Source organism: Triturus cristatus, chromosome 12, assembly GCF_964204655.1.
Source record: "Triturus cristatus chromosome 12, aTriCri1.1, whole genome shotgun sequence".
NCBI classification, from domain to species: domain Eukaryota; kingdom Metazoa; phylum Chordata; class Amphibia; order Caudata; family Salamandridae; genus Triturus; species Triturus cristatus.
In genome coordinates, this window is record NC_140595.1 from 646,625,376 (window position 1) to 646,643,985 (window position 18,610).

Consider the following 18,610-nt stretch of genomic DNA (forward strand, 5'->3'; position numbering starts at 1 on the left):
ACCTCAGTGTGTGCAGGGGCCGAATCTGTCAGCCATGTTGAATTACGCACTGAAATGGCTATAATGCGAACTAAACACATGCGAGGACAGAGTTTGGTGGCCATCTTGGATGTCAGGCGTTGGTGCCGAAGAGGCAAAACCTGAATACATGATGACGAGAGAAAAAAGCAAATACGTCTAGGTGGGTCCTCCCAGCCACAAATTCGAAGGGGAAAATATAGACTAGGAGAGCCAAGAATAGTCAATATAGTGCGGGCCGAAAATCCCGAAGCACGGGAGGTGCAAGATGAAATGTGGGTCATGGTAGAATGACCACAAAGCAAATCAAATATGAGAAAGAAGAAGAACTGGAGACTGGTGAACCAGTAAAGAGACAATATTGCGAAGCAAAATAGGGCGAGGGGAATAAACATATGAATAATGAAAAGAGCAAGGATGACAGGGCCCCTAGAAGTAACCCATAGAGTCAAATGTAAAATGCTAACCTTGATCAGATAATGACATTTTCCCAGGGAAGGCGCTCATTAAGGCCAGTACTGGCAGTCTGAAGGGTAAAAATCCAGAGGACTTCTCTCTTCAGCCTCTGTGCATCCATGTTGCCATCTTTCGCGTTATGAACCCGTTGAAGATGAGCCATTTCAGTTCTTGTATAGCATTTTGTTTTTCCAGCCAATGAGCAACCAGGGGTGCGTCTGCCCTTTTGTTGCGAATAGAGGATTTATGATCGCTGAAGCGTGTTCTAAACTCCCTACTAGTTTCACTGACATAGCCTCTATGGCAGGGGTAAATGATGAGATATATAACATTGGCCGTGCGACAATTCGTCATCTCCTTAAGGGAGAATTTTTTCTTCCCCCATTCGAGTTCAGAGGTGACAATAGCTGCATCACACGCGTAGCAGTTGCCACATCTGTGTGTACCGCATATGGGGTTTGACCCAGAAATTGATTTCTGAGTCATACCACTACTTTGGATCAAGGAGGCTCTGACCAAGGTGTATTTAAGATTTTTATTACGCCGAAACGCAAAAAGTGGTTTTTCAAGGGCTTCCACAGTTTTGTCTGTGTTCAAGATGTGCCATTGCGAGTTGACGATTTGTCGAAGTTTGTCATTGAAATTGGAATGGGTAGTCACTACTACTAATTTATCATTATTTTGCTTCTTGTCCGAGCCAAAAAGGGCCTCTCTGTTGAAGTATTTAGCCCTTTTGTAAGATTCTTTGACTAATCTGTGTGGGTATCCTCTGTTTAAAAACTTGATTTTAAGCTGGGATGCATGAAATTCAAAGTCACTGATGTTGGTGCAATTTCCACGGAGCCACAAGAATTAGCTAAAAGGTATGCTATTCTTTTGGCTCCGTGGATGATAACTTTCATAATACAGCAGAGGGTTCCGAGCTGTGGGTTTAGTATATAGAGTCACCTCAATAATTTGATTAGTGGCCTGAATCGTTGTACTAGTATTAGGGCTAAATCTCAAGTGAGAATCGCATAAATTAATCCAGGAGAAGAACTCAATGAGTTGCTCTTCTGGACCTTTCCAAATAAAGAATATATTGTCTATAAATCGGTGCCAATGAAAAATATTTTCATAAAAAGGGGCTACCTCATTATACACAAATCTATTTTCGAAAAAGCCCATGTAGGTGTTGGCAACATTGGGCGCACAGGCAACGCCCATGCTGATGCCTTGGACCTGCTTATAAATGTTTTTGTCAAATTCAAAGAAGTTCTCTTTAAGAAGAATGGCTAGACATTCCAGAATAAATAAATTGTCATGATGGCAATCTTGTTTTTCAAGAGCACTTTTGACTGCCTGCAATGCCCCGCATTGGGGAATATTAGTATACAAGGCCTCAATATCAATTGAGACCAGTATATCTGTATTTGGATTAAAGTCTAAACCCTCAATTTTGTTGATAAGATGGCCCGTATCTCGGATGTAGGCAGGTAATTTGAGGACCAGAGGTAACAGAAAGGCATCCAAGTATTTAGATAGAGGCTCCGTCAGGGAGTCTACAGTGGACACGATGGGTCTAAATGGGGTTTTAAGGATGTTTTTGGAACACCATAAAGAACCGGAATTTTAAAATAAGGTTTATTAAGATATTCAAATTCCTGTTTGCAAATGGAGCCTCGCTCCAACGCCTTCGTAGTAATCCCAAATATCTCAGTTTTGATTTTATCTGAGGGGTACGTGGTAACGCGACAGTAATGCTCAGGAACATTAAGCATTGTTAGCATTTGTTCTTTATATTCAATACTGTCCAGGACCACGATCCCACCCCCCTTGTCACTGGGTTTAATAGTCAGGGTATGGTCCATAGACAACTTTTTAAGGGCGAGATATTCATCATAGTTAAGATTGAACGAAGGTCTATGGACCAATTTGGTCATGTTTTGAATTTTGGAGTACACAGTTTTCTCGGAGATACCAACTTCTGGTCCTTCTTGATCCAGCGTGGGTGTGAATACAGAGGTAGGACGGAACCCGGCTTTGTTATTACTGTACGTGATGTTTTGCCCTGAAAAAAACTTTTTCAGTCTGATTTTATGGAAGAAAGATTGGATATCTCTGTTAAGTTCAAATTGGTTGAGAAAAGTGCTAGGTACAAACGACAATCCCAGAGATAGTAAATGGATAGTGGATTCATCCAGAGGTTTCTTGGACAAGTTAAAGATGGGGATGGGATCGGTATGGGCCAGTGATGTTACTCCCTCCAGTATTGATTCCGCCTTTTTGCAGATACTGAGGGGGGTTCTCTGTGTGTTGGTAACGACCCCTCTCATGAGTTCTGAATCTGACTCTGGTGGTTCCCCGGCGATTGCCTAAAAAACGATTATATCGTTGGGGGCCCTCAAATGGTGCACGCCTGTTAGTAAATCCCTCCGAGGAGCTAGATCCTCCTTTGTTGTCGGATTCAGATGTGGCTGAAAAAGTCAGTATTCTTCTGTTAGACCAATGTTGGTAGTCTCCTTGCTGTGTTGGGTCCCTAGACGAATAATATTAGGCCGCCCAAGTAAGGATATACTTTCTCCTCAGAAAAATAACAAATGTCTTTTCTTAATTTGTCAGTTTTTTTCTTTAAAGATAGTCACTGAATGAATTGAGCTCCAGATTGACTTCCTCCAGTTTTTTCTTTGCCTCATCTATGGGGTTGGTTTTCTTTAACATTTCTTCAATCTCAGATATTTCTTTAAGGAGGCTAGCAACAACCTCTCTAGCGGTCTCAATAATAAGCATCATGAGGTCCCTGGAACATCTATTGGCTATTTGTGACCATCTTTCTAAGAATTTACGAATTTCAACAAATAGATCTGGGATGTTCCTTATTCTCAGGCCATTGGGAATGACTCCTGCTTTAAGGTATTCGATAATAAATTCCGCATGGGATTCAGTTCTCTTAGCCTTTTTTTTGAGATTCAGAAGTTTCAACCACTCATCATTAGTTCCTTTATTAAGAGAAAAAGAACGATCTGAGGACGAATTTTGTCCAAGTAATTTGGTGAAATCCTCATCTGTAAATCCGAAAATTTGAATACTTTCCATAATGGAAGAATGGAAATAGATAGAACCCAGAGGAGAGATGTTCCGAGCTCTACATGCACAGTAAGTCCGAAGAACAGGAAGTATAAGAGTATGATTGAATTTCTTTATTACTGATATGACTATTAATAAAGAACAAGTTACTTACCTTCGGTAACGATGTATCTGTAAGAAACATTAGTTAGATTCCTCACCTTAGAATATACCCAGGCGTCAGGCTGGATCCGGAAAGATTTTTCGTCAGCAATACCCCTTGCGCGTCGCTAGGCGTCGTCTGCGGCTCCGCGTCCGTCGTTGGCGTCGTGCGCCGGAATGACGTCGGAGTACTTAGACGCCGCCCTTGCACGCTGACATCAGTTCTTGTACATAGCTTTCCGCGCCAGGAACGCAGAGCCATGCAAGAGACCGAAACTGGTGCCAAAAAATCTAGGGCCTTGAAAAGGATAACCTTAACCCTAGATGTCAGTTTGCAGAACGGGGAGGATGGGTGGGTCGGTGAGGAATCTAACTAACTAATGTTTCTTACAGATACATCGTTACCGAAGGTAAGTAACTTGTTCATCTGAAAGAAACACGTTATTTAGATTCCTCACCTTAGAATAGATACCCCAGCAATACCAACCCCGGTGGTGGGTCTGCGAACCAAGATCACACCAGAAAGTCCTGGAGAACAGACCGGCCAAAGAAGCCATCTCTCCGGACTTGGCTGTCCAGGCAATAGTGCTTGGCAAACGTGTGCAGTGAAGCCCACGTCGCCGCCTGACAGATGTCCCGCAAGGGAACTCCCCGGCCCAGGGCAGTAGTAGCCGCTGTGGTCCGGGTGGAATGGGCCCTCAACCCAACAGGAGAGTCCTTTTTTGCCAAGGAGTAACAAAGTTTAATACACAACACGACCCACCGTGAGATGGTCCGTTTGTGTACTGCTTTCCCCTTCTTAGCTCCTACGTATCCAACAAAAAGTTGGTCGTCCACCCGGAACTGTTTGGTGCGGTCCAAAGAAAAGGACAGCGCCCGTTTTGTGTCCAGACGGTGGAGCCGCTCTTCCTCTTTTGAAGGATGCGGAAAGAAGGTGGGTAACGTGACAGATTGCCCGAGGTGAAAGGGGGTCACCACTTTCGGTAGAAAAGAAGGACGAGGCCGGAGGACAACCTTGTCCGGATGAACAGAAAGAAAGGGAGGCTTAGATGACAGAGCCTGGAGCTCACTCACCCGTCTAGCTGAAGAACCAGAACCTTTTGGACCTGGCGGCGCAGGGTACGCCTTAATCTCCTGGGTTCTCCTGCTTAGCTACACAGAGACACGGGGACACTCTGTCGGCGTAAAAGATCAGATTTATTAGCTGCAGCTAGTACAGTTGTCCTAGAAGTACACACGGTATGTTCTCAGGAGACTGCCACTTCACTCTGTGGCGCACAATCTTATATAGTACATAGGTGATATATACATTAACTAAGAACACACCTAAAACATATAAAAGGAGCCAATAAGAAAAGTTGGAAAACAGAACAGAACCAATAGGAAAGGTTTGAAAATAAAGTATCGAGTAACTCGAAGAAGCCTCTCCTCTAACTGTGTTTGTTACCCCACCCCACGAGCTAATTCATTAACTGACTTGTAGCTGTCTAGCAGGTGACGAGATACGTTTGTGTGTTTTGGAGGATAGTTGTGAAACAAGAAAATACGAGCAGAGGACAGCGAAGGCCAGACGATAAGATAAAATCAGAAGAGAATTGTGTGAACCAACAGATAATTGAGACAGGGATTAGGAAAACCAGACAGGGATTAGTGTACTCGGCCAGTCCCCGACACCAGCTTTTGTAAACAGAGGCACAAGGTTATTTCGACACACTATTGCAGGAAAAGCAGAAAAAGACTTCGATCGTCGTGCTGCCTGAGTGAGGGCAACACAAAATGGCGGCGGAGCACAAAATGGCGGGTCGATACGATCATGAATCGAAGTTCCTCATAGCCGAGGTGATAGCTACCAGGAAAGCAGTTTTCAGGGTCGGAAGACGAATGGGACAGTTGTGAAGAGGCTCAAAAGGGGCACACATCAGAAAAGTCAGAACAAGATTCAAGTCCCACTGAGGCATTACGAAGGGGACAGGAGGGAACATGTGAGTAATGCCTTTGAGAAAACAGGAAACAACAGGGGACTTGAAAAGAGAAGGCTGATCAGGAAGCCGTAAGAAGGCAGAGATTGCAGCAAGATAACCTTTCAAGGTGCCCAAAGCTGGGCCAAAGAAAAGAAGAAAGAGTAGAACCTCAGAAAGAGGGGCGGAAAGGGGATCAACAGCCTTTGCTGTGAACCATGCCCCAAATTTGTTCCACCGGTAGGCGTATACCGTCTTTGTGGAGGGACGCCTGGTTGCCAGAATGACATCACAGACTTCAGGAGGCAAGTCAAATGGCATCAACTGCCGCCGCTCAATCTCCACGCATGGAGGTGGAGGCTGGACAGGTTCAGGTGGAGACCGTCCCCTGCTGCTGCGACAGAAGGTCCTCCTGAAGAGGCAGTCGTATCGGGGGATCGATTGACATACTGAGTAGCTCGGGATACCAGAAACTTCGTGCCCAATCCGGAGCCACTAAGATAACTTGGGCCCGGTCGCGCCTGATCTTCTTCAGCACTCTGGGCAGAAGTGGTATAGGCGGAAAGGCGTACAACAGACCGCAACTCCACTCGCGACGAAAAGCACCTCCGAGCGAGTGCTGCCTTGGAAATTCCAACGCGCAGAACTGCTGACATTGCGCGTTCTCTTCGGTGGCGAATAGATCTAACCAAGGCTCTCCCCACTGCAGAAAGAGACCTTGCGCCACGTCCGAGTTCAGACGCCATTCGTGATCCATCATGCACCGGCGGCTGAGTTAGTCTGCTCTGCCGTTCAGAGAGCCCGCCAGATGTTGAACCACCAGGGTGATGCCCTGGTGTTACAGCCATGTCCAGAGGCGCAGAGCCTCCTGACAACGGGTCCACGACCCCACCCTGCCCTGTTTGTTGCAATACCACATGGGGGTGGTGGTGTCCGTGAACACCTGCACGACACTTCCCCGGACAGAGGGTAGGAAGGCTTTCAGTGCAAGCCGGATCGCTCTCAGCTCCAAAAGGTTGATGTGGAGTTGAGTCTCCGCCGGAGACCAGAGTCCTCTAATCTCCGCCTCTCCCATGTGGCCCCCCCATCCCAGGAGGGACGCGTCCGACACTACCACATGCTCCGGTAGGGAGAGGCATCTGCCGCTGACCCAATCGCGGTCCGTGAGCCACCACTGCAACTGTTTCGCAGTGCCCTCCGAGATCAAGACATGGTCGAACAGGTTGCCTCGATGCTGGGCCCACTGAAACTTCAGGTTCCACTGCAGAGCCCGCATTCGCCACCTGGCGTAATGCACCAACAGGATGCAGGAGGCCATCAGCCCCAGAAGCCGCAGCACCAACCTGACCGAAACCCAGGATAGAGGCCGAAAGATGGGAATCAGAGCCTAAATAACCCGGACCCGCTGTTCCGGAGGATAAGCCCGGAACTGCGCCGAATCAAGAACCGCTCGGATGAAGAGGAGCTTCTGGGAGGGACTCAGGTGTGACTTCAGCACGTTGATGAGAACCCCAGCAAATGCAGGAGGTCGGCCGTAGTCTGGAGGCGGGGAGTCCTTAAAACGAGCCAGCGCACTATCCGCCTTCTCACCAAAAAGGCGAGCGCCATCAAAGGGCATATCTATGAGGGTACTCTGGACATCCCCCGAAAAAGACGTGGACCTCAGCCAGGCGTGGCGCCGGAGCGCCACCGTGGTGGAAATCACCCTACCCAGCGAGTCCGTGGTGTCAAGTCCACACTGTATGGCATGTCGCGCTGCATCTCGCCCGTCAGCAAGTGCCTGGGAGAGACGTGTCCGGGCCTCCTCCGGACACAGGGGCAGCACGTCCTCCACCGCATCTCAATTATTTTCTTGTTCGTTGTTGATCAATTAATTGTGTTTTGCTTTACATCAGGATTGTTGACTTAAAGATTTACACTGATATGTCCAATAGGACCATAGCAGCTCTGCCTCCATCATCCATAATGTCCCTACTTTCTTCTGAGGCTACTATGAGTGCCGATTCGGTACTGTGCGCTTTTCTAAAGCCAAATTGGGCAACATCCAGGATCACATTTTGGTCAAGGTAGTCGGCTATAATGATGTTAATATGTTTTTCTCTAATTTTTGCTGAGCAAGGAACACCTGATACAGGATGGTAGTTATTTTCCTCATAAGTGTAGATTTTTTGAGCAGAGGCAAAATGGAGACTTTTTCCACTCGGTTCGAAAGTGGTGTTGATATGATTTAGCAGTGTGGTAAGATGGTGGTCACAGTGCCTGGAATTTTGGGAAGTATTGTAGGAGGGCAAGGATCAGATGGAGCACCTGATTTGGTTTATATGATCAGGTCCAATCATCTCTCTGTAGAGAGAGAGCGGAAAAATGAAGGAGCTTAGGATGGTTAGGTTCCTACAGTTTGTTTTCATAACAGGGAATGCTAGTATTAGTGCTAGTATTGAAATCCCGATAGACTATCTCCAACTTATGTTTAAAGAAATCCACCATATTGCTGCAGAAGTCTTGACTGGATACTAATATATTACTAGAGATTGGACAGGGCAGTTCCTGAACTGTTTTAAATAGTTCTCAGCTTGAGTGATTTGGCCTATTGATCCTCTGTGTAAAGATTAGCCTTTTCAGCATTGTTATTTTTTATTTTATTTTTTAAACCTGAATTAATTGTGTATATTTTGCTTTCTCATCATTGGAGTAATTACTTCTCCAGGCAGTCTCCTGTTTTCTGCAGTTCCTTAAGTTTGGAGGAAAACCAGGGTGCAGTTGGATGCTTTCTAAAGCTTTTAATCAATTTGGCTGGGGCCAATTTATTAGCGTCTGAATTAACCCATTCCTTATATTCCACAGCAGTCATACTGGCATCTTCCATCAGTGATGGTTGGGAGTAATTCAAGATATTAATCATGTCATCCTTGTTCATTTTATTCCAAGTCCACACTAGCTTGGCCTGGCCTTAAATTTTGATAGCTAGTCTCTCTGAGCACGAGTAGATGCTACACCAGACCACCTTATGGAGTGACCATGTAAGGAGAAGGATATCTCCTAACTGAAGATCTGAATAATTTTCAAAAATGCTGTTCAGTGTATGCAGAGCCTCATGGGTGGCCGTATTGACAAACTGGACGAAATTAAAACAAGTCATGTTGTCTATTATAAAGAGAAGCTTGCCAAACCACGTACATAAATAATCCACAAGTGACTATAGTTAATAATTAAACATTTGTCCTGGGACCTCTTTTCTGGAGACTTGAAAACCTTAGGCACCTCTGGAAAATGGATGCTGCATATAGTAAGCATTTTGTTCACAGGCTTTACAACCAAAAGGGATATAGGGCAATATCCCATTTAAGGGCATCTGCAGGCATTCTATCAGGCTCCAGGGCTTTTGTGGCCGTGTTGTTTCATGATACCCAGCCACTTGAATAGAGGCAAATCATCATTAAAAATTAAAACTCTAGGTGCGACGTTCTCAATTCTGAGGGTTATCGGCGATGTATACAGCTGCACAAAATGGTCAGACTATATTAGTAGATTAACAGTAGCGACTTATTATGGATCAGCAAGTGAGAACTCTATAAAGTTTCCTTGGTCCATGAGTGAGTAGCTCATCCAGGCCACGTGTTTGCTTTCCATTCTAGAGCTTGTAGTCTTGGTTTTTAAGATGAACAGGAATATAAATTGCATGATGAAAAGAAAAAACCTGGATTACATGAGCTACTTATGCATGGACCTAAGAAAAGTGAGAGAAGTACATTAAGTCAACAACGGGTGGTCATCAGAGGTTTGCTAGGCTTCTGCACAAGACCTCATGTGTAGTGTGTTTCAACTGCACTTCATTTAGAAGCTAACTAGGAACATTTATTTATTAATGGCTTGTCTAATGTAAAGCAGAATCTACCCAACTAGATTTCAGAGCACAATAAATCACAAAGTGATTCAGAGCACATAAATCATATTAGCATCATACCATAGAAGAGATCATGACTCTAGCCATAAATGTGGTCAAAAAAGAACAGGGCTTTCAAAAACTACAGGCGGATGGTAAGTGTACAAGACATTTGAGAAATGGAGAAGAAGTACACAGATTAGACGAGTTGGGAAAGAGGAAGAAGACTAAAAATACCAGAGTCAAAAATGGTCTCACAACATGGGGATAAACATTAAATCTAATTAGGAGAGACAGAAATTAATTGAAACAGGTAAATTCAGAGGCCCAATCAGCAATCATAGCATATGTATATTACATGAAGGGGGCACTACTAAATCACATTTATAAATGATTTTATACAAGATAGCTGAAAGTGTTAGAAAGGTTTATAAAAACAGAAATATGAACAAGGTAGGTTACCAGATTAACAAAAGTGTGTGTAAATTAGTTCTGCAAAATATATCTTAAAGTTGGAAGTATAATTAAGTCGCATTGCAGGAAAGCTAGAGAGACTGAAGTCCCAATAGGTACTGGCCAAGCTAACAGATGGGCACAGTTCCGCCGGCAGGCGTTAATAAAGAGATCAACGTGGAAAGGGAGGAAGGCTTTCTTCCAATCTGTACCACTAGTAGCCACAAGATCAAAGTTTGGATTTATGAACAAAATCTGAAAGTGTTGGCAGATGAGCCTTTGTGTTCTCAAATGTAAGGAATACGTATATGCACAGCTACTCAAATTATTGGTGTCCATTCCTCTTACTGCTCTCTTGGTTGAAACAAAGTCGTATGGCATGAGCTGTTCCAGTTAAAACATTAAGGTACCCTAGAGAGATTGGTCCAATTTCCGAAATGATCATTGATTTTTCCTTCAGGGCTAATTAAAGAGAGCGCCATGTGGTTTCAATGCAGGATGGTATGACTTTGTACAATTCCTAATATCTGTATGGGACATTTTAAAATTACCAACTTTGCTTTTTTTTGTTTCAAGCATCAAAACGCTGTAAGAAGTGGGTGCAAAATGGTATTCAAACAGTCTTTTGCTGTTTAGTTAAAAGAGGAGACCAAGGTGTCTGACTGAAAGCAGGCAGAGGAACCAGTCTTAAGCACCAAGTGCATGAACCGAAACATGCAACCCAAGGAGATGAGCCAACCCTGAAGTCCATATTGATCTCTGGCTATAAATGGATGGTCACAAGGGAGCCAAGCTTCAGAGCACTATTGATTAGTCAAACTAAGCATATGTTACAGCAGCCAATTTTCTCTGTTTTTGTGGGAATGTGCTTCCTTGGAAATGTTAAGGACAGTTTGTGTATTTGTAAATGGGAGCTGTAATGGAATAGTTACTTTTTAGCAGCACTTTTCCTGGAACTAAAGAACAACAATGCTTTGTTTGCGACATCACTGAGTCAGCTGTGCACTACAATTTGCCATTGAACTCTGTGGTCCAAAACTCTGCTTATTAATTAATTTCTTTTTTTGAAAAAAATATATATATCTAACTCATGCTTTCATTATCCCCTTCACCCAAATCCGCTTCCTTCTCCCCATCACATTCTGGATGCGTGCAGACTTGATCATCCCTTTTAAAAGCATGCATCAGATGTTTGATTAATGATACTTTGGACATACCTTGGAAATGTCAACTTTACATAAAGGACTAATACAACCAGGATTGCTTTCTAGGACATCCACTGCAATGGTTGTACTTTAAAAACAGTTTACCACTTGTAGAATACAAAAACAAGCAGCTTATTGCAGTTTCCTATCAGTTCCAATAGGTTCCCCGAACGGTGGGCTAAGAAATGTATTAAGAAATCAAATATAAATATGAATAATTTAGTCCGTACGATAAACATTTACTTTGGCAATATACTGCAGGGTTTACAGTGGCCTAAATGATTAGTACATATTATGTTGACCTTTCATGGACGAAACACTAAGTATGACCTATTAAGCAAGATTCACTAGTGAGGCCTGCAGATTACATCAAATCTGTCATTACACTAAGCGGATTTATTTATTTGGTTTGTAAAACATGAGCATATGGCAGATGGACATTTCGTATAGCTAAATTGTTTGGCACACTAAATGCTTTGTAGTGGTTTTCAGAGCAGCTTGGTACATTTTTATTATAAAACCATTAAAAAACAGAAGACAATTGGAAACGGACAGCCATTTAATGTTACCCAATAGGAAGGAAGGAATATAAACTAGGAGTTGCACAACACATAGGGATAACTTTCTGAAACCTGTGGAACTCTACACTTGCTGTAAGATGCAGCATTCAATCTAAACCAGCCTACCTGCCAGTCAAGGTTCTCCATGGTTCAAGTCCGACCTACCTCAAGGGGAATTCTGTGACACGCCCACCCGGAAAACCCTTAAGTTACACTGGTTACTTGTATAATTCATGACATTGCATTTAGGTCACCTTAAAGAACTTCAGTGGAGAAGGAAAGACCATAAACTCCCTTTTCAGTTTCTCTCGATATTCTTGCCTCTATAGTCATTTACTCCAGTGCTTAGCTGCCAACTGGTAAAGCCTGCTTGCTACTTGTAGAGAAGATTTGATGGACGTGACAGAAATATCAGAAACTGAGGTGCCTTCTTGGACAATAGCTGTATAGTTTTCCTGTCTTTTTAGGGGTTAGATATGTTCCTTCCAGTCTTTCTTCCATTTTAGCGAACCCAGCCCTCCAGCCCACTGCAGAAGGCATCTGGCTTTCTGCATCTAGTGGAAGGCCAATCGTGGTGCTGAAATCGACCGAGCATTTTACAGGAGCACTAAGAATCTTTGACACCTTCCTGAAAGTATAGCCACGTGTCTATAACCATCCTCTGTGTCTCCTTTAATATTTGTACAACCATCAAGCATGTTGGTTCTAGCAAGAGGGTTTGAGGATTAACAGTTTTGCGGACAGCATGTAACTAAGAAATAAAAAAAGTAATGGATGGAATGCTTAAATTAATTTCAGCCTAAACTTAAGTCGTGTGCACCATATTAGTGGTCAACAAGCTTAGACAAACACAATATGGAGCAGTATATGCTACTAACAATATAGGATAGCGGATGGCCATATTTCCTGCAGACAAGGGCTTTTGGCAGAGTAGAAATTCCCAATACCTTGACTGTATAACGATGAAAACATAAATAAGACCGTTAACTGGATAATGGCAGCTTTCCAGCAACCAACTTCTCTAAAAAGAGTGTCTTCTAATTACCATCAACTTCCAGTACACATTTTTTTAAACAAAAAAATGCATGGTTGCTTTCTTATTGCACAAGTGAATGAATGTAAAACAGAAAAGAACTGATACAAGCGATTAAAGCAATAGTAGAGGCTTAGGTCAAGTACACATGTATAGCCGAATCTCATTATTTGTATGGAACCACAATACTGTCGGTATCCCAAAGACCTTTACGGGTCTTGGGTTCTCATCAATCGGAGTCAAACTATTAACTTATTTGCGTGTGTTTTGTGTAATTTAGAAGGGGACTCAAGTTCTAGTCTCATGTCTACCAAAGCACTCCACTGCTGATGCATTATAGCTAGAAACCATGCGGCCTACGGTGTCCGACCCAATCTTTGCATAACTGGGATACTAAGGAAGCTGAATGAGCTTCATCATGTTATCCAGATTGAATATATTTGCAGCGCCATTCTTCTGAATCATTTCAATAAAGGTATGGACTGATCAAATGAATAGTTTCCTAAATACAACTAGCCAAAGACTTGCACAGCCGTTTCCTGTAGTGATACCTTTGCCTTCCGTTGATACATTCCTGTAGTATTGTGACCAGATCTGCACCAGCAATTTCTTAAATTTTTTACCTGCAAGTCAGTCCCAGGCACTCAGAGTTTTGCAAACCAAAGAGGTAATTTGGATATAGTGGGAAAAACACTAGTCTATCTACTTTTTCATCCATGAAACGCTTCCCTAATATGCGAACGTACTAAGAATATACACACATAAACTGGTTGTAGAGAAAGTTTTTTTAACAGGTCCTTGATCATCAACAGCTAAAGAATCGCCAACCTTAGACCCAAGTCACAGATATTTTCATTGACAACCTATCCAAAAAACACTTTCACGTAAACCTTTTCAACGAAAAGAAATGTGCACCTTTTCCCTAAAAAATCTTATTAAATATGTAAATGAATATCAGCAGTTCACTTTCTGTGCAGACATTTCACCTCAACTGAATACGAAGGCCTAAACCTCATGGGGAGCCAAAACTTACAGGCCAGCAATGGACCACTCTGGCAAAAATTCTAAAATCTTTACAATGACCTTCGTGAATGGCCAAGCAGCAAGACACAGCCGAGCACTGCTGTACGGCAACTGCTAGTGATGGTACTGGTAATCTTTAGGGAAATATCAATGCAACGCAAAGCGGCTTGATCCTTTATTCAAGAGTACCTCCCACAGCATCACAGGGCACTGGCTCCAGGTGTCCATGGCACTGCAAATTCAAATAAAAATGAAGGATTTACCTTGCAAATGGTGCAAACGCTATTTGGACATAGTTGCTTTGCCTCAGGCTTCCAAGTTGCATGCAGTCATATCTGATGTGATCTGAAAAGACAATCAACTTTTAAGAAGGGCAGCTCCACAGAACGATTTGCAAGCAAAGAAACTCTCAAAAAAGACATGCTTGGAAATTCAGTACATTGCCCATTTCTTCTGATTGGAAAAGAAGAAACCAATGGCCTTTAATGAAGTACAGCATTATAAAGTACTCTACGATGTTCATTGCTGATGGGCTAAAGTACCCCCTTCGTACATTATAAGGATATGGCAAGTCCCCTAGGGGCTCTGTGACCATACAAAGGAATAAGGCTGAAGAAAGTTGCTTTATAATGTCATGCACCTCCAACGGGACTTGCAATATCCTTTAAAACGTATGGTAAGAAGGTCTTTTATTCCTTAAAATACATGAGCAGCACACCTCTCTTCCTATAAATCACTTTTATTCCTTGTTGTTTTGCTCTTTCATATGAGATATATAATGTAGTAGCAGTCATGATGAATGAAAGCAGAATCTCAGTGCAAATTTAGACACAACAAAAACAGTTATTTCTTGCAAAAATATATACAGATCAGTTTTAATGTAAATCAGATAAAAAAGATGGTAAGGATTACAGTGTGTACATAAATGAAGAGGGATTCTATTTTTCCTGCTATGAACTTCTGAGCAAAAAATAAACTTGTTACCACTAAAACCTACATTTGGCTCCTCGCTTTTCCTTTTAGAAAAACAGATCAAAAGGAGGAAAAGGCAGTTTTCATTGCTTTGATTAAATTGAGGTGTAATGATGCTCCATGACTTGCATTCACCTTGTCTAGTGGCTCTGGCAGCAAGTACTACAGCATACAACTCAATGGTAACTAATTATATCTGATCATTCGCATCATTCTGTAATTACAGGTGACTAGAGACGGCAGAACTCTCCTGTATAAAGGATATAAGAGAACCTTTTAACTGGGACTGCAGACTCTCAAGTATTCTACACACATTAGCAACATTCATGCCTTTTCTGCTGTGCATGATTATGCAATTGCCTTATTTAGCCACATCATTAGCAAATCCATAACCTTATTTAGAAGATTAATATAGAATACGGTCTTGAGTTCTGAACTGCAAGAATATCAGTGCTTGGCATGATGCATATGACACACATATATAGATACCTAAGTGCATCTGGAATCGAGTTTTGAAACTAGGTATTGTAAGAAATTAGGTTACTGGTTGAGGGGGGTGAAAACTTTCTCAAGCAGCACGTACAATTCTTCTCAGGGTGAAGTCACGAGTAAACCCTAAATTAACCTGTGCTCAACCCTTGCACAGCTTGGCAGAAAGCAGTCAGGCCTAACTCAGAGGCAATGTGTAAAGTAGTTGTGCAACACTTCAAGCACTAACAGTGAAAACTCAATACCAAAAGATCCCATATCAGTTTAGAAACCGAGAATAATTTTTCATAAATGAAACGAAACCAACATGAAAAAAATAGAATAAGTAGAACCGGAGCTGTTCAATTTGAAAGGTTTTAGTAAAAATAGCAGCAAAAGCACAACGTGTCAATTGTGGATATCTATGCACACCAGACCAGGACAAGGTCACAAGTTTTGGCCGAGGGCGGGCTGGCTACAGGGACCCAGTTAGGCCAGCTGAACAAAGTACCTGAAATCCTGGTTTGGTCAGCACTGCTAGTTTCCGCGTCAAAAAATACATCGCACAGCCGTAGCTATTGTGCCGGTACTGAGATGCGTAGCTATTGTGCCGGTACTGAGATGCGGAAGGCTGCAGTCCGAAGTCCTGTTTTGTCATCAAGGATCCTGACGACAAGGGCTTACGATGCAAAGTCCAGCATCAAGTATGTGTTGCGTAGTCAAGCGATGTGCTGGTTCCAAGTTGGAGTCTGACATTGTTATCAAGGTTGCCGTTCACAAAGGATATGAGGGCCTGAGCAGAGGACGCATCATCCAACAGCAGTTCTGATGGGCGACGGGCTGCGATGCTGGTCTTTGTGGCGGTTCAGACCCGAGCATAAGCAGCGATGCGTCCGTTCTGTTAAGGTTTACGCCACGCAGCAGAGGAGATTCGTCCACTCCGTTGGATCCACAAAGGATGGCAGAACACCTTCAGCTCACTTTCTAGCATCCTGGACTGGGATGGCACCACTTGGCAGGGTAGATTCACAGATGGTAGAGTCCAAGTGCAGGTGCAAGGTTGTGGGAAGCCTGTTGTGTCCCTGAGGTTTCAGATCAGGAGGCCAGCTAACTAGCCCTTGGGTAACTTTGGGGTAATGAGTTCAAGAGATACAGGTCCAGTCCTTGTCATCCAGGCAAGAGTGCAGCAGATCAGAATGGCTTGGCAGCAGTCCTTCAGAGAGACAGTCCAGGACAGTGGCAGTAATTTCAGCAGCACAGCAGCCCTTCTTCCTGTCAGAGTATCCACAGGGTCATGAGTGTACTGACAAGTTGGTGTTTGAAGTCCAGCATTTATACCCAGTGGTGCCTTTGAACTGGGAGAGAAGCTTCTAGTAGTTTCCCTTTGAAGTCTCCAGGCATCCTGCTTTCCCTGTCCTAGCATCAGACTATCTACAGGGGGTATGCAGTCCTTTGTGCGGAGGCAGGGAACAGCCTATTCAAGTGTCAGTAAGTAGGCTGGGTCCATCTCCACCCTTCCATCCAGACTGCGATGGCCAATCCAGGCACACCTAAGCTTTCTATTGTGTGTGGCTGTTGAGAAGGAATACACAAAGCCCAACTGTCAGCTACACGCTACCAAGTGACCCAGAGACAGGCAACAGGCACTAAATGGCTAAGGAAGAAAAGTGCCAACTTTCTAAAAGTGGTATTTTTAATTGTTACTTAAAATCCCACTTCACCATAATTAGGATTTTTCATAACATTTCCAAAGACACCAAACATGAAATGGTTACCTGGTCACATTTGAAATTACAGCTTATTAAATAAAATAGGGCACTCCAATGTTATCCTATGGGAGAGGTGGACCATGCAGTAGTGAAAAAACTTATTTAAGAGTTTTTAACTCCCATGACAGGTAAAACTTAAAAGTAAAGGTCCAACTTTTTAAATGCACTGCACCCTGCCTTGTGCAGGGCCGGCTTTAGCAGTGGTGACGCCCTGTGCGACAATGTTTGTTGGTGCCCCTCAATGACCACATCTACCACGTATTTCCTCTCTACCACCATTTAACAGTGCTCCTCGAGTCTCTATAACCACTCTCTCTCATACTGATTTAGTTTTATAGCACCACTCATACCAGTATAAGGTGTCAGAGCACTTTAAATCACCACACATTGGCACAGAGACAATCATACATGTGTATATCAGTGTATAGGAAATGTTACATGAGAGAACTACAAGGTGTAGGAGTCACATGCCATTTATACTGAAAGGCAGTATAGTTTAAGAGTCCTTGGTCTGGTAAAGCACACATTTAAAACATATCATTGTTAAGGGTTCTCTTTAATAATGAAAATTGATTTCTTCTACCCAAATGAACCCTTTTTGCAGGTTTAGGATAATAAATGACAGGGCAAAAAGACATCTAGCGCTAATACATATCTTATAGTTTGCCTGCAACTCAAAAAGCTCACTATGCTATATTAGGATTTTAACTTATAAACTGAAACAAAAGTAACAAAGGACCCCTGGGACACAAGCAGAAACCCACTGACCTATTTACATTATATGTATGTTGTGATCTGCATGGTACACATTCTTTGCAATAGGCACATTAACCCACTGCACTACCTTACCACGAGTTACAACTTTCACTAGACAAACCTAACGTCTCTCTTCAGCAGGAACATTAATCACAGGAGTGATCTAGACGTTTTTATTGATGGCTGAAAATTGCTGGAAGCAAGGAACGTGGCAGCAGCTGCTTTAAAAACGAAAATAAGCTTACAGCCAGGGCGCCCCCACCCCTTGTCAGCACCCGGTGCGGTGGCACCAATCGCACCGCCCTAGAGCCGGCCCTGGCCTTCTGGACACATGGCAGTTTCAATGTTTGTTGTAATATTCATTTTGATGGTTTTATCACATCATTATTTCTTATATTTTAGGTTATTATGTGCACCAACAGTTTTGATGGAGAGGGAGTAGTTTCTTTTCTGTAACTCCAGTTCTGTAGTAGGGGTATCTCTGTGTATAGTCATAATCTAGTGAATAGTCCCGCCCATGTGCGCGGACCCCGGAGCAATAAAAATAATCTCTTAAGTTGTCAAGCCATGCAGACCTGCAGCTACACTTAAGAGAGAATTCAAAGACAGATAATGCAGCCTATATCCACAGGCTACACTGTCCAGTACTTCAACTAGAAAATTCCACCAACATCCACAAACAGCATTGCCTGCCCAGCTTTTTCCACAGAGAAAAAACCTGCCTCCACCAGCAAAAGCCTCTGGAATGATAGAGAGGAAGGAATGGACAGACAAGCCCCATAGGCTGCCATTATGTGGCTCAGAACAGGATACTGTGCCTTTAAGAAAACTTTCCAGAACTTTTCCAGT

The 18,610-nt window shown here is 43.1% G+C and overlaps 1 protein-coding gene across 2 annotated transcripts in view; it reads right to left on the reverse strand.

Annotated features, from left to right (window-relative positions):
- Nucleotides 1-18,610, reverse strand: part of ZDHHC7 (zDHHC palmitoyltransferase 7) — a 335,738-nt gene that overhangs the window by 192,507 nt on the left and 124,621 nt on the right. For both annotated transcript variants that reach the window (XM_085637984.1, XM_085637985.1), the window contains one exon: nt 14,060-14,141. The gene's annotated coding sequence lies outside the window, so the exon portion shown is untranslated. The remainder of the gene's footprint in view (nt 1-14,059; nt 14,142-18,610) is intronic.